General features: G+C 44.5%; 1 non-coding gene across 1 annotated transcript; it reads right to left on the bottom strand.

Annotated features, from left to right (window-relative positions):
- Nucleotides 1-7,877: 7,877 nt before the first annotated feature.
- Nucleotides 7,878-7,959, bottom strand: trnas-gcu (transfer RNA serine (anticodon GCU)). The gene has a single exon. It is a non-coding gene; the product is annotated as a tRNA-Ser (tRNA).
- Nucleotides 7,960-17,583: the final 9,624 nt, after the last annotated feature.

The raw sequence follows: 17,583 nt of genomic DNA, 5'->3' as shown, positions 1-17,583 counted from the left end.
AAGTTGTGGTCCTCGTGTTTGCCATCCCCATACTTGGAAAAAGACTCTCCCTGTCCACCCTATCTAAAACTCTGATTATCTTGTATATCTCTATTAAGTCACCTCTCAGTCTTCTCTCCAACGAGGACAGCCTCAAGGCCCTCAGTCTTTCCTCATAATACATTCCTTCCATATCAGGCAACATGCTAGGAAATCCCCTCTGCGCCCTTTCCAAAGCGTCAACATCCTTCTTATAATGCGGTGACCAGAACTATTCACAATACTTCAAATGTGGCCGTACCAGATCTTTATACAGCTTCAGCATAACCTTCTGATTCCAGAACTCAATCCCTCTATTAATAAAGGCCAAAACACTGTTTTCCTTCTTAAAAACCCTGTCAACCTGGGTGGCAACTTTCAGGGATCTGTGAACATGGACACCGAGATCTCTCTGCTCATCTGCACTCCCAAGAATCTTACCATTATCCCAGTACTTTGCATTCTGATTACTCCATCCAAAGTGTATCACCTCACACTTGTCCACATTAAACTCCATTTGCCACCTCTCAGCCCAGCTCTGCATCCTATCTATGTCTCTCTGCAACGTACTACATCCTTCGTGACTATCCACAATTCCACCGACCATAGTGTTGTCTGCAAATTTACTAACCCACCCTTCTAAGCCCTCATCCAGGTCATTTATAAAAATGACGAATAGCCCTGGACCCAACATCGACCCTTGCGGAATGCCGCTAGTAAATGGACACCAAGATGAACATGTTGCATGAACTACAACACTCTGTTTTCTTTGAGCGAGCCAATTACTGATCCAAACTGCTATGTCTCTCACAATCCCATTCCACCGCATTTTGTATAGTAGCCTACTGTGGGAAACTTATCGAACACCTTGTGAAATCCATATACAGAACAGCAACCTGCTTACTCTCATCCACCTGTTTGGTCACTTTGTCAAAAAACTCATAAGATTCGTTAGGCACGACCTACTCTTTACAAAACCATGCTGACTGTCCCTGACCAGATTATTCTTTTCTAGATGATTATAAATCCTATTCTGATAATCTTTTCCAAAGCTTTAGCCACAATTGAAGTGAGACTCACTGGTCTGTAATTACCAGGGTTGTCTCTACTACCCTTCTTGAAAAAGGGAAACACATTTTCAATCCTCCAGTCCTCAGGCACTATTCCTGTAGATAATGATGGTTTCTAGATCAATGGCACGGGCTCCGCAATCTCTTCCTTTGCTTCCCAGAGGATCCTAGGATAGATCCCATCTGGCCCAGAGGACTTGTCTATTTTCACACTCTACAGTGTTTCTAATATCTCTTCCTTGTGAACCTCAATCTCTTCGAGTCTAGATGCAAGTATCTCTGTATCTTCCTCGCCAACATTTTCATTTTATATAGTGAACACTGTCGAAAAGTATTTATTTAGTGTTGCCCATGTCTCCTCTGACTCCACACACAACTGCCCACGATTATTCTTGATTGGCCGTAATTTAACTCTCGTCATTCTTTTATTCCTGACATATCTATGGAAAGACTTAGGGTTAACCCTGATCCTATCCGCCAACAATTTCTAATGTCTCCTCCTGGCTCTCATGTCTCCTCCTGGCTCTTCTGAGCTCTCTTACAATGTCATGCAGGGAAACGATTCTGTCTGCTGCACAACATCATTCTGCTTCGAAATATCAGGCAGTATTTCACATTGATTACTGTAAACGTTAACCTTTAAAAAGCCATGAGAGTGAAATCACTGAATGCTCATCACTATACTACCAGGGAAGATTTCTGTTAAAATCACCCTGGACACCATGAGATTCGCCATTCTATTCTCCCATCCCTCTGTGCGTAATCCCCTCTGCCCGATTCCGGTCTTGTTGGTTGGTTTCCAACACTGAGGCTATCCAATCATCTTTGCATTTCAGTTTCTAAAGGATGAGACCTTCTCTCTGAGCTGGCAATGTGCTTGCTCAGTGGCGATAACACTGTCCTTGTAAACTAGAAAAGTGCTTGAAATAGGCCATTCCTGTTTTTCATTCCAAGAACTTGAGGCAAAAAAGTTTGGCAGGACAGGAAATAGCGGGCGTGAGTAGTGATCTAGTTTGGCAACAAGAACGAGGTGAGGCAGTATAAACTACAGAGTAATGGGGAAACAATGGGCAAGGAACACTGGGACGGGAGGGGCTGAATGCTTCCTTTCTTTGCTGTAACCAGACATTGGTGTTGAACTCTGAAATGGGATAATATCAGACAAGTCGGTGAAATCTGCTTGTTTTCTCCCGAGGCCTGTGACACGCTTGGGGAACTGTGTCTGCATGCTTCAGTCTATGGTTAAAATGGGGTTCAGTTCCCATCTCAAACTTTAATCCCACTTATTGTGTTTTACGAGATTAAAACGTTCCAGAGAAATTAGCTCTCACGTGAAATGTAAGAGCATACAAGGTTACAGACCAAGTGTTGGGAAACGAGATGAAGGGACCCAGATCTGTGCTGTAAACACGCGATAATTCAATCATTTTTGAGGGGAAACATATCTGCAGTGACATAATTCCAAAAACTGTGTTATGAAGAAACGGTGCAACGGCATCTGCCCTCATCCCTGGTGGTCTAGTGGTTAGTATTCAGCGCTTTAACTGAGTGGCCTGGGTTTCATTACCGTTTAGAAAATCAGGACTTCTTATTCCTGATGCAGAGAGCGCAGCTCTACCAGGAATCTGTTTCATGCCTTAGATCAGTCAATACCCCAGCTCATCAAAGAAGGGAATAGTGCCTTCCCTCTCTCTGCACAGTCGGACCGTTAATCCTTCATTCTCCTCTGATTCCACTTCCCAAAAAGTTTCAAAATATTGTCAAAACTGAGTCTCAGCTATTTCTTTTCTGCCTTTTCATCCACCGGAGCTGCAGCGATTGAGTGCATTGGTTTCTGAAAACGAAACGTACCCATGAGCAATGTATTAGGATCTTCCAGGATTGCCTTCACTGACAACGGTGGGACATGACTGATGTTGTCTATGATAAGGAAGTGCCAGTGTTTGAGTTGAGTAGACAAAGTTAAAAATTACACAATATCAGGGCAGAGTCCAGCAGGTTTATTTGGAAGCACTAGCTGTTGGAGAGCCGCTCCTTCATCAGGTGGGTGTTTTACTGCAGAAACTTGGTGTTTGTGTCAATATGCGCGATCTTTTGGAAGATCATCTGGACTTTAACCGACCGTTCGTGGTGTCGACTGTACCCATGACTTGGAGGTGTTGGTGTTGGACTGGGGTGGATACATTTAATAATCAGACAAAGCCATTTTCGATTCCAACAGTTGACAAACACCTGATGAAGAAGCAGTGCATGGAACACTGGTGTTTCCAAATACGTCTGTTCAATACCATCTGGTGCTGTGTGATTTTTACTCTGACAGCTCTTGACAATGTTTAACTGATCGAAGACAGTGAAAGAATTTTCGCTCGTGAAGATGAAAATTTCAAATATTATCCACCTCAGCATTACAAAAATGATTAGGTTGGATGTGTGATGAATCTCCACAATGCGCTTGCACAAAGTAGAAGTTGAACTTACAACCGCCTGATCCGGAGCCAGCTCTCCGAATGGTTGTGCCACTGGCCAGATGCACAGCTGAGGTTTTACACGCTGCAGAGCTGTGGTGTTAACAAGGACATGAGCAATAGCAGAAATAGTCACAAGGTGAACAAAGAACAAAGATAATCACCATCATTGATTCACTTCAAATTGTCCTCAAAAAAACGACCATTCACAATCTGATCAGCCAATCAATGAGGTCACTGCTGATCTTGGAAATTGCATCTGACTTTGCTACGTTTTCACCAAAATTTGAAGTAAACTCCATCCTAATCATAACATCGCATATTCCCATTAATTTTCACCTTTAGATTACGTTAGTGAGCTGACCGTATTTGCAGGAAATGATTGAAAACGTCCTTCCGGTGATGTAATCCAGTGCAGAGACGGCCAGAAATGAAAAGACAAAGACATGAAACATCACTCCCATTTCTCTCTGTACCAATGCGTTTTCCTGAGTTGAATATTTGCAGGACTTGACTTTACTATCTAAAGAATTAATTATTTTCCCGGGAAAGATTCTTCATAAATCAATTAACATCTGAGGTGTTGAAACATATTTTACTTTAGATTAAAATAGTTGAATATCCTTTCCCCCAGCCTAATGTCCCAATCCTCCCTCCTCTTCCATGTAAATACAAGCTGATCCAGGTGATGTTGGAGCTCCCAACCTGACGTTCCAATGCTCCTTGCTGCTCCATGTCAATAGAAGCGGCTCTACTTGAAGTTGGAGCTCCCAGTCTGATGTCACAATGCTCCCTGCTCCATGTCAGTAGAAGTGGTGCAGTTCAGGTTAGACCTACCACTCTGATGTCCAAATGCGCCCAGCTGCTAAATGTCATTAAACGCTGATCCTTGTGAGGTTGGAGCTCCCAGTCTGATGTCCCAATGTTCCCTCCTCCATGTCAATAGAAGTGGTCCAGTTGAGGTTGGATCTAACACTCTGATGTCCCAATGCTCCCTGCTGCTACATGTCATTAAAAGCTGCTCCAGGTGAGAGTGGAGCTCCCAGAATGATCTCCCAAAGCTCCCTGCTCCAGGCCAACTGAAGCTGCTCCAAATGAGGTTAGATCTTGCATTCGGATGTGCCAATGCCTCCCTGCTGCTCCATGTCAATGGAAGTTGCTCCAGGTGTGGTTGGAACTCCCAGACGGATGCCACAATGCTCCCTGGTCCACGTCAAAAGACGCTGTTCCAGATGAAGTGGGAGCTCCCATCCCTGGCGGCGCACATACGTCTATACCATCATAGAAATACTTCCCACTGAACATTTCCACCACTGGAACCATTGGTGGAATATCCACATCATGAGAAGCTAATATTATTTTTAGTCACCACCAAATCATTATTTCCAAAAGTCATTCTTTCTTAAACCTTACTAAGCATGTGCATACTGCAGTCAATCCAAAGTAAGATAATGGTGCAAATTGATCTATGCTTAATAAACATGTGTTGATCCTATTTTTCATGTTGAGTAACTGCGAGTTAGCAAGGACAATGTTTATATTGAAATCACACTTTTATTCCAGGTGAGAGAATGTGGTTTGCATTATTTAAAATGAACTTGTTCACTGTGTAAAATGACCAAATAAATCTCAATTTCAAAACAAAATTGGTAATGTTGTCATCTATCTTAAAATGTGATGTCTTCTTCTTTCAACCAGACGGGTATTATAACGAAAAGTCTATTAATGATATGCGTATAAAGACACTTTAAATCGCAAGGTTTGTGAAGGTTTGTAGCTCAGGTTGAGGTTTAGGGTTTAGGTTTGCTAGCTGAGCTGTAGGTTTGATAGCCAGACATTTCATTACCTGGCTCGGTAACATCATTAGGGGCGATCTCCAAGTGAAGCGAAGCTGTTGTGTCTTGCTTTCTATTTATATCGTTCTCCTGGATGGGGTTCCTGGGGTTTGTGGTGATGTCATTTCTGGTATGTTTTCGGCGGGGTTGATAGATGGCTTTTTGATCTATGTGTTTGTTTATGGCATTGTTGTTGGAGTGCCAGGCCTCTGGGAATTCTCTGGCGTGTCTTTGCTTAGACTGTCCCAGGATCAATGTGTTGGCCAAGTCGAACCGGACTAACAAAAATCCATAAACCAGGAGTCCCCTCAGACCCATAGTCTCATTACCCAGAGCACCAAATTACAGACTGGACAAAGAACTACACGCAAAACTGAAATACCTCATAGAAGATTCACAGCACTCCATCCACTCCACCCAGGAATTCCTAAAAATCATCAAAAACACCAAAGTAGAATAAGGGAAGCAATGGTCTCATTCGACATAATAGCACTGTTCACCTTCATCAACATCGACATGGCAAAGGAAACACACTTTTAGAAGAGACCATCACACACACCAACCACCATCAATCACATTACCAACGAAAACATCATGAAGCTTGTGGATCTGTGCCTCACCACCCACTACACTTTCAACAACATCGTCTACAAACAAACCCCCAATGGCCCACCCATAGGACCTCCGCTATCAGGATTCAGAGCAGAAGCGGTAATGCAAAGACTAGAACAAACAGCCCTAGAAACAATCAAACCAAAATCTGGGTCCGCTACGCAGATGACACCTTTGTCATCACAAAACGAAACAAGATAGTAAAGACATTTAACATCATCAACAACACTCTCACAGGCATAAAGTTCAACAAGGAAGAAGAAACCGACAACAAACTCGCATTCCTGAATGACACAGTAGAAAGAAAAGACAACGGAGAACTACAAACCTGTGCATACAGAAAACCGACAAACACTGACCAAATACTTAACTACACCAGCAACCATCCCATCACACGCAAACGAAGCTGCGTCAGAACAGTATTCCAACGAGCCACCAGACACTGCAGCACAGACGAACTTCGGAAAACAGAGGAAAACCACCTTTACAATGTATTCGAGAAGAACAGATACTCAAAAAATACAGTCCACACTTTCCTCAAGAACAAACCACGACAAGCAGACCAAACACAGCCAGGAACCATAACCACCTGACCATACATCAAAGACGTTTCAGACACGACAGCCAGACTACGAAGACCCCTCGGAATCCTAGTAGCACACAAACCCACCAACACTCTCAAACAAAAACTAATAAACTTAAAAGAACCAGAACAATCCAAAGACAAAACCAACGTCATCTACAAGGACTGTCACAACTACTACGTAAGACAACAGGAAGAAAGTCACGACCTTCTCTCCCTCGTAGCCCTCCATACGGATTACAAATACCACGATTTTAACTGGGACAACACATCTATCCTGGGACAGGCTAATCAAAGACACGCCTGAGAATTCATAGAGGCCTGGCACTCCAACCACAACGCCATAAACAAACACATAGATCGAGATGCCATCGATCAACACCTCAGAAAACGAACAGGAAATGACATCACCACAAACCCCAGGAACCCCATCGAGGAGAAAGATATAAATAGAAAGCAGGAGACAACAGATTCTCTTCACTTGGAGGTCGCCACTGATGATGATGTTACCTAGCCAAGTAATGAAACGTCTGGATATCAAAGCTACAGCTGAGCAAGCAAACCTTCACCCTACATTTTAAATTATTTTTCTTGTTTATGTTGCATGAATCTGCGGTCATTGATCCACAGTTTAGTTTCACTCCCTAAAGGTAACATGCTGATTTCTCCAGTTGTTCATAGTTCAATGTGATGCATCCAGTGTGTGTATAACGAGAGGGAGCTTGCTTCCCACATCTTGTGTTTGTCTGTGCCTTATGTCCAGCATTCATCAATGGCGAGAGCAAGGGGCGAGGGCGAGACCAATGTGTCAGTCTTTCCGTGGCCATGCACGGCACCAACATTGGCAATTCTCCACTGTGCATTTACAGCCAGTTCTCAGTGCCCCTACACCCACGCCCTGCCCCTTTGAAGTATCGCCATCATTTTGTGCTGTCTCGCTGTGCTCTTGTCACCAGGATGAATTACTTCTTCTCAACCTCCTCCAGATTTCATCTGACAAAACGTTCATTAAGAATTCCTTTGCATAAACATGCATTTCGCAGCTCTCGTTATTTGATTTTCCTGGATGTCTTTCATACGAAAAAACGTTCACAGCAACTTGATTTGCAAAAGGAAACCGCGCTCCCTTTCAATATCCCAATGCAACCTACATTTCAACACAGTTCAGTCAACAGGCTCAAACCATTCTTGGAAATTTTGGAATAGCGTAAATGCATATAAACTGACTATTAGCGTTCCCATACGACAGTTGTGATCATCTGAAAACAGCACCATTGAATGCCGGTGATGACAGCGACGAGAGTGGGATGCGAACCCACGCGTGCAGAGCACAATGGATTAGCAGTCCATCGCCTTCACCTCTCGGCCACCTCGTTACAGATGCACGAATAGCTCTGACCTTATGAATAATTGAATTGGGTAAATTATGCAGAGCAGCAGATATTTCTCCCTGGTGTTGGTAAAATGATAAATAACATAGTACGGTTCCAAGACTATGGTCTGACCCCTGGGTTGTGGGGCAAGTGCACTCCCACTGTCAGACAATGCACACAGTGATCTGAACAAAAATGAGGAAATGAATATGTAACAAGGTCTGTTGAATTCTGTGAAGATTTGAAGTCAACGGAATGAAGAACCCGAGACAGCAGAAGGTGTTCTTTCAATAAAGAGTTGGATAGAGCTCTTAAGGATAGTGGAATCAAGGGTTATGGGGATAAGGCAGGAACAGGATACAGATTGAGGATGTTCAGGCCATGATCATAATGAATGGTGGTGCTGGCTCGAAGGGCAGAATGGCCTACTCCTGCACCTGCTGTAAATTGTCTATTAAATTGCCTGTGAGGAATTGTTTTCCAGACTGGAGGAGAGTGCATAGTGCTCAATGTCATTATTCAGAACACCTAACTTCTGCTCAGATGTTTTTGACACGCACTTGTGTACAGAACAGACATTTTCAAAATCCAAAATAAGGATAAACTGACAATTGAAGGCAACAATGCAAAAACCTTGATCTGTATCATTTTCCTGCACTGTGCGACACCAAGTCACTGTATGATCACAGGAACACAGTGAGCAAGTGTCAGAAGGAAAATGAGTGCAGTGCCAGTGCGCAAGCGGGGAGCAGCAGGTGACACACGGGGAAGTGCATTTCCCACCACAGGAACACTTCCCAAACAGCGGACTGAGGTGCAAGAATTCAGAGGGGGTTTACATTTTGAAATTTGATGCCAGAGACACAATGGAGACCTGTCATTGCGTCTGTTCAAGAAGAAGATTTTAAGATTTCTAGAGATGCAAAACAAAATAAAAAGCTCATGGGTTAGTGAAGGCAAAAGATGAAATTGTACATTTCATCAATCTACCCATCTTTACAATGAGTACCTCACCACTTTCCTCACTCAGGGACTGAACCACTGGTGAAGATGATCATATAATCCCCGTTACTAGCCATGGAATCTGAGAAACTCGGTTTCCCAAACGTTAAGGTAAAACCAGGAATGTGGAGGTAAGCATTAATGTGTTGCTCCTGTGCTGAAGGTGACCAGTACACGGTATCTCTGTTTCAGTTTGGTGAGGTGTGCTGTGCCGTAGGTTTAATTTTGAGCCTCACATGGAGCAGCTTCAATTTGTCGTCGTGTTGAGGGATACGGACAGAAGGTGATATTGAGCAAAGCCAGGTTTCTGGGAAAATACTCGTGTTTTTGGATTGGGAAACAACCTTTTCTGGATAATGACTCCTTGATCAACAAACGTACTGCAAGTATCTAAAACGTGAAGAGACATGTGTGTAGAGAGAGCCGAAAGTGATTTTTCAGCAGATGGATAACGTTTCCCATGTGCACTGCGTTAAATTCCGGGAAAATAGGTGTTGAACTGGTTTCATGTTTCACAGTTTGTTGCAAAAACACAAAGGTTGTTGCAATAATAAAAAAAGAAATCACATAGGACCGTTTGAATATTGTATTGAACTGAATTTTGGTCTGAGCATATTTTATCTGAAATGGCGTGCTGCAGAGAAGTACAGAGGGTTAACAATACAAAAGGACAGAGTCTTCTTGGTGGATTTCTTGGGTGGAGTTAAGAATGTACGAAATGTACATAACATCATGTCAATGTGGTCAAATCTTTAAAGTAGGTTTTGCGTCTCCAAGTGACGATTCAATTCCTACTCATTAGGATATAACTTCCGTCTGCAGATATTTTAGGACATCAGCTCCATTTTCAGAGTTTCACCTTGAACAATACGCCACACCTTACCACTCCATGAACTTGTCATACTCAGTCTTATTCAGTTGTACGTGTTCATGAAATATCTTTGTGTCTGAAGTCAACAAATTCTAAATTGTCACGCAACCACACTGACTTTCACTCAATGGTATATTCTCTCCTTGTACGTTTGATCGTGTATCTTTTAAAACACTCTGAAGTCAGCTTCTACGTTTTATTTCTGGAAAGTCGTTCATGATTTAAAAAACTCTATTGAGTGGAAGAAACTCTCATCCAAACTTTTCTTCATCATTCACTAATGGTTTTCAAGCTCTAACTAAAGTTATCTGTTCACTAGAAAGAGGGACTTTCCCCGATTTACTCATTCAAACTTAGCGTTATTTGAAAATCTCATTTGTTTACATCAAACTTGCGTGTTTGTGCGTCCAGCATTTCCAAATCTCGTGAATAAACTCCTCCATTCTTTCTATCATCCCGTTTGTATCCTTTCTGATATTGTTATGTCTCAGTAAACAACGTCACTTGGCTTTCTAATATCTTGCTATCCAGGAAACAGCGTCTGTGCCCTTTCTAAATTCTTCACATGTTTTTGGTGAAGAATGAGGACAAGGATTACACACAATGTTCCCACTGAGAGTGACAAAAAGATTTTACAGTTATGCTATGAACTCTTTGCTTTTTAAAAAAGACGCCTCTATTTATAAACTCCAATAAGGTAAATTACTATCTATCCAGTTCCTGAACATCGTCTCGATGGAGACGAGAATTTTCTATGTCTTCCTTTCTTCTTCCACGGAATGTCTGAAAGGTTTGTAAGGCCAACATCTAGAAATGCCCATGTCCTGAGTCAGTCTCAGCTATTTCTAAAGGCGACTGAAGCTCAAGTACTTCATAGGGTGTCTCCCATCATTCCAATGCAGACTGGTTCTGGACAGTAAATGCTATCACTAAAGGCCACCGTGAATCTGAAATCAACAGTTTTCGCATAGTAATTCTCGTAGCTATTGTGTATCGGATGTTCGTGTTCTTGTTCAATTTGTTCATCATTTCATTCATCCCTGTGTTGAATTTTACTGAATGATTAATTAGTGAATGGAGACATTACCTTCACCACTCAGTCGAAACTCCATGGAACATTGAAAGAATTTACTCATACGCTTCCAGAGGACAGTCCTGCCATTACTGGGATGAATCAGTCAACATTCCCCACGTATCCTCGAAGGCAAGGATTTCCTTGTCCATTTTAGCAGATCATTGCAGCACTGAATCCCATGTGTGCGTTCATTAAAACCAAAACAGTTGCAGCAAGACTTTAAAACTAAGATTTTGCAATCTGCTTGCATTGGTTGTCCCAAAAATTACATTCCATATTATGGTATGTTTGTGGATGAAAGAACTTTCTGAATCTTGAGCAATTATATTTCAGTTTTGTCAAAACATTATCATTCGCTGTTCTCTCTTTCCCTTTCAGTTTCCCGTTTTATATCCCGTATTTTATCAGTTTATCTTAAGTTTTCAATATTTCAATCAATCTCGATCCTGATTACCAATCCGAGAGAATGCCACAATTTTGTCAATTTATATGCAGTGCAGCTGTAGGGCGCGGTGACCCAGTGGAAAGGCATTGGTCACGTGAACCAAATAAAAGTAGCCAGCTGGTGGAATCTGGCCGTTCCAGCAGTCATATTTAAAACATTTAACGTAATCTTTAGCAAAATCATATTGGCAGAAAATAAGAAAACAAGATGAAAAAAATTGCTGATGCTGAAAATCAAACAAAAACAGCACACCTGTGATTTAACAGCAATTTCTTTTTCTGTGACAGATTGGCAGATTTTGTCGCAGTCCATGAGAACAGTGCTCAGTAGAATCAAACAGACAGCATGGACCTGGGAGTGTGAAATGAGACAGTAACAACGAATGAGTGGAGAGTGTTGTACTGGAAAAGCACAGCAGGTCAGGCAACATCCGAGGAGCAGGAGAATGGACGATTTAGATATAAGCCATTCATCAGGAATTAGGCTTGTGAGTCGGGCAGAGGAACAAAGCTGAAGCCAGGTGCCAACTCGCAGGCACCTCCTCCTACAGACCACGATCACAAACTCTCCTCCCCTCACCAAACCATCATCTGCCAGACCAACCACAATCTCATCAGCTCTGGGCATCTCCCATCCACAACCTTAAACCTCATTGTCCATGAACCGCGGAATTCCCGATTCTACCTCCTTCCTAAGATTCACAAACCTGACTGTCCCAGTCCACCTATTCTCTCATCCTGAGCCTGTCCCATCCGAATAATCTCTTCCGACCTCGACACAATCATCTCTCCCCAGTTTAGGAAATGCCCGCTCGTGACACATTCGTGACACCCCTATGCACTTCACCTCCTCCAAGAATTTCTTTTCACTGACCCACAACGCGTCATCTTCACCATGAACATCCATTCCCTGTACAAATCCATCTGCATGACAGAAGTCAGCAAGCCTTCCATTTCTTAATCTCACAGCATCCCAACCAGTGCCTTTCCACAGACATCCTCATCCACCTAGCTGAACATGTCCTCACAATCAACAACTTCGCTTTCCAATTCTCCCACTTCCTCCATCGAAACTGGTAGCCATGCGCACCCGCATAGGACCTAGCTTTGCCTGCCTGTTTGTCAGATACACGGAACTGTCCATCTTTCGCAGTTACACAGGCACCATCCTCCACCTGATCCTCCGCTACATTGATGAATGTTTGGGGCCACTTTGGTGCGCCAACGAGGAGGTTGAATTGCTCACTAACTTTACCAACACCTTCCACTCCGACCTCAAATTTATCTGGATCATCTTGGCAACTTCTCTCACCTTCCTGGACCTCTCCATCACCGACTCTGGCGACTGACTCATTACAGACATATACTACAAGCCCTCCAACACCCACATGTATCGAGACTACATCTCCTCCAACCCTATCTCGTGTAAGAACGCCATTCTTTATTCCCAATTCCTCCTCCTCCAGCACATCTCTTCCCAGGAGGACCAATTACACCTCAGAAAGAGCCAGTTGGTCTCCTTCTTCCACGATCACAAATTGCCTTCCCACGTGGTTGACAGCGCACTCAAGTTCATCACCTCTATTTCACACACCACCACCCTTGAAGCCACGCCTCTCAACGCAACAAGGACAGAACCACCTGGTTCTCACCTTACATCCCATCAAACACCGCATAAACGCATCATATTCTGCCACTGATGCCATCTCTACACAGACACGACGATCAGACATATATTACGCTGCCCAGCCCTGCCAACATTCCGTAAAGACCATTCCCTCCATGACCCCCTCTTCAGGTCCACACATGCCCCACCAGCCCACAACCCTCTCCTGGCACCTTTCACTGCCACCAAAGGAAGGGCGAAACAAGCACCCACATCACTCCCCTCACCTCAGCCAAGGCCCGAAGGGATCATTCCACATCCATTAGAAATTCACCTGTACAGCTAGCAATGTCATCTACTGAATCCGTTGCGCCCAGTGTGGTCTCCTCTACGTCAGGGAGACAGGAAAAAAATCTTGCAGATCATTTCATTGAACATCTCTGGGACACCCGCACCCACCAACTTCACCGTCCCATGGCTGAACACTTCAACTCACCCTCCTACCCCAACAAAGACATACAGGTATTGGAACTCCTCCACTGCCAAACCGTTACCACACAACGCCTGGAGGATGGACGCCACGCATTCAGACTTGGGACCATAACACCACACGGGATAAATGTGAATTTGAACAGTTACCTCCTTTCCCCTCCCCCAAACCCAAGCCTTCAACTCGGCACCGCCCTCTCGACCCATTCCATCACTGCTATTTCTGACTTATTTTCTTCTCCCTCCTATTCATCCATCTATTGCTTTCCAACTATTTCCCCTTAACCCCACACCATTTCCATTTATCTCTTAGCCCCGACTCACAAGCCTTATTCCAGATGAATTGCTTAAGCCTGAAACCTGATATCTCCAGCTCCTCGGATGCTACCTGATCTGCTGTGCTTTTCCAGCATCACACTACCAACTCTGATCTCCAGCATCTGCAGTCCTAACTTTATCCTTGGAATTATCAATGACCTTAGAGTGAAAATATCCCTCGCTTGCAGCGATCACAGTGTGACTGAGTTTTTCATTTATTTTGGGTGAGGGCAGGCTGGATCTGAGACGAGCGCTTACCATCTAAACAACGGGAATGGTATCAGATAGCGAAGTTCGGGCGGGCTGAAGTGAAGTGGAACATTCTGTCAGAAGATGGATCAGTACAATTGCATCACATCATCCAGACTGTAAAAGACAGGCAGAAGGAAAAAATCAACATCAGTGCAGGCACAAGGACAGGTCAAGTGGAAAGGAGACAATACAACACACTGAAGTGCAGTGGAATTATTTCTGTGAAATTATTCGATATATAAGCTACACCTTTACATATGGACTGCCATCACATTGGAAAAAGGAATTCCCTGCAGTATAATGGCGATATTGGCCTGCGACATCACAATGTTGAGAGACACTGACATAGTTTCTCCTGTAGCAGCATGGCCGAGTAAAAGCATGATCGTCCCATCAACCACAATTCAATACTTCAAAGCTCTCCTCTGTGCTGTACAACTTATTTGCTGCTCCTGTCGTCAGATCTCAATCACTTCACTGTGTATCTTCTGCTTCCTGCTTCATGGAAACACTTGAAACGTGAACAAATCCACTTTCCACTTTCACCAATCTTTTGCAACTTCCGAGTTGGCACAGGTACGAGCGACCACTTGGACTTCTCAAGCGCTCTCACTCTGGTATGATCTGAATGATAAAGTGGACTGTGTCTGATCTGCAGAATGTTCCCACTGGGACGGTGCTGTTTATCCCAACCTCGGGGACTGAGCTGTCTCTATTGGCAGAGTATTCAGCCATTTCCCTCCACTTGCAGGCATTATGACGGGATGTAAGTGCGGATATGCTCTGAAGCTTCCTCTCACGGGCACAGCCAGGTGCAAGAGCGCCGCTGGAACTTAGCGACATCGATTGCGGACTTCCTCCAAAAATCATTTATTTGAGAGAGAGAGAAAGGTGCTGAGCTGGTTGGAAAGAGAGAAATGGGCTGTGAACTCTCTTCCCTCAGTAGAATTCAAATAAGTGCATTTTTGTGTTGCCCATTTGATGTTCAGAATCAATCTTCGCAGAACAATCCAGCAGAAAGGCTTTTGTTTCAGAGGCGTCAGTTTCTTTGCTGCAATCGGGCATCAGTTAACATCTGAGTCCCAACTGTCCCTAATGAAGCGACTCCGAATGAAACCCTCACTCACTGAGGACCATCCCCACAGCCAGGGGCTGCGGGGCTGCAGGAAGTCCAAAGCGGAAGGGAGGATTAAAAAGAGCCATTATTTCTCCCTCAACGCCTCTGTCGCAGCGACAGGGAGAGGGACGGCAGAGACGTGTGACGTCATTCACGTGCCGACAGAAGCCGTTCAGCCCATCGAGTCCACGGTAAATCTCTGTCACTTGCTTCTCTCTGAGATTATTCATTATGCTTGTTCTAATAATAGGGAACTGTATCTATCTCGAAATGCTGTCTCCAACAGATTGAACCACATGTCATTCACGGCTGTTCATTTCACCGGATGATCCTGCTGTGCGACACAGCGTGGGGAATAACTGCAAGGCCGTAAAAACAATGACTGCAGATGCGGGAAACCAGATTCTGGATTAGTGGTGCTGGAAGAGCACAGCAGTTCAGGCAACATCCGAGTAGCTTCGAAATCGAGGTTTCAGGCAGAATCCCTTCATCAGCAATTAACGCTGTGAGCCTGAAGTGTGGAGAGATACACTAGAGGAGGGTGGGGGTGGGGAGAAAGTTGCATAGAGTACAATGCATGATTGGGGGAGGGGAAAAGGTGAAAGGTCAGGGAGGAGAGGGTGGAGTCGATAGGTGGAAAAGGCACTAGGCAGGTAGGACAATTCCGGACAAGTCATGCGGACAGTGCTGAGCTGGAAGTTTAGAACTAGGGTGAGGTGGGGGATGGGGAAATGAGGAAACTGTTGAAGTCCACATTTATGCCCTGGGGTTGAAGTGCTTCGAGGCGGAAGGTGAGGCGTTCTTCCTCCAGGCGTCTGGTGATGAGGGAGCGGCGGTGAAGGAGACCCAGGACCTCCATGTACTCGGCAGGCTGGGAGGGGGAGTTGAAATGTTGGGCCACAGGGCGGTGCAGTTGATTGGTGCGGGTGTCCCGGAGATGTTACTTAAAGCGCTCTGCTCGGAGGCGCCCAGTCTCCCCAATGTAGAGGAGACCGCATCAGGAGCAACGGATATAATAAATGATATTAGTGAATGTGCAAGTAAAACTTTAATGGATGTGGAAGGCTCCTTTAGGGCCTTGGAGAGAGGTGAGGGAGGAGGTGTGGGCACAGGTTTTCCAGTTCCTGCGGTGGCAGGGAAAGTTCCAGGATTGGAGGGTGGGCTGTAGGGGGGCGTGGACCTGACCAGGAAGTCACGGAGGGAACGGTCTTTGTGGAAGGCGGAAAGGGGAGGGTTAGGGTTAGGAATATATATCCCTGGTGGTGGGGTGTGTTTGCAGGTGGCAGAAATGACAGTGGATGATTTGGTTTATGCGAAGGTTTGTAGGGTGGAAGGTGAGCACCAGGGGCGTTCTGTCTTTGTTACGGTTGGAGGGGTGGAGTCTGAGGGCGGAGGTGCGGGATGTAGACGAGATGCGTTGGAGGGCATCTTTAACCACGTGGGAAGGGAAATTGCGTTCTCTAAAGAAGGAGGCCTTCTAGTGTGTTTTGTGGCGGAACTGGTCCCCCTGGGAACAGGTCCGGCGGAGGCGGAGGAATTGGGAATACGGGATGGCATTTTTGCAAGAGGTAGGGTGGGAAGAGGTGTGCAAGAGGTAGGGTGGGAAGAGGTGTGCATCGGGTCAAATCCCCATCACATATGTGACTGTTGTTCTCATGTGTATTTTTTCTCTACGTGTGCTGAAGTAACACAGTGAGGGAGCAATTACTGTTGTCAGACATACATGTAGGGGCGTATTAAATACTGAAGTTGTGAGATTTGAGCAGTGTTTATTAACATAGACCATTCACTGTTCGAATCTCTTGCTCAGGAATTTGACAGAGAGCGAATTTGAGCAAAGGTTGAGCCGGGGCGTTTACCCCATGACGTAACACGAGTTTCTGCAGTTGCTTTGTTGTTCACCTAATTTGTGTGTTTTGCATCATTGAGGATTTTGAAGTTGTCTCCTCGATACAAAAGGCCCGTACTTTTGCAACATTGTACAAAAGATCCAGTACAATAACAGTCGATGCTGATTCAGTCGACTTATCCAGATATTGACCCCTGGAAACAGCACTGTGCACTCTCCTCGAATCTGGAAAACAACTTCCTCACATATAATGTTTTATTCTCGCTCTCATGGCGCTTTTCATTCCATCGGCTTCTCTTTTTTCACAGAATCCAATTCAATCGATCTTGTCACTGTCTCATTTCTTTCCATGTGGTCAGCTCTTGTGAACAGAATATCACAGTGGGAGTGCCCTGGGCCCATAACCCAGAAGTCAGACCATACTCAGGGAATCGTATTCTGCTCTTGATCATTTCATGAACACCAGGGAGAAATATCTATGCTCTTCAAAATTTAATCACCTGTTTTAAGAAGCAAGATAAACAGTTCCTGCTTCCTGCTTTTGTTGCCAAACGGACCAAGATTGTAAATGCTGGAACAAGTCGAGACTGTCCGCTCTCCCACA

Source organism: Chiloscyllium punctatum, chromosome 47 (assembly GCF_047496795.1).
Source record: "Chiloscyllium punctatum isolate Juve2018m chromosome 47, sChiPun1.3, whole genome shotgun sequence".
NCBI lineage: Eukaryota > Metazoa > Chordata > Chondrichthyes > Orectolobiformes > Hemiscylliidae > Chiloscyllium > Chiloscyllium punctatum.
Note: the sequence above shows the minus strand (reverse complement) of the source record. Positions and strands in the feature narration are given on the sequence as shown.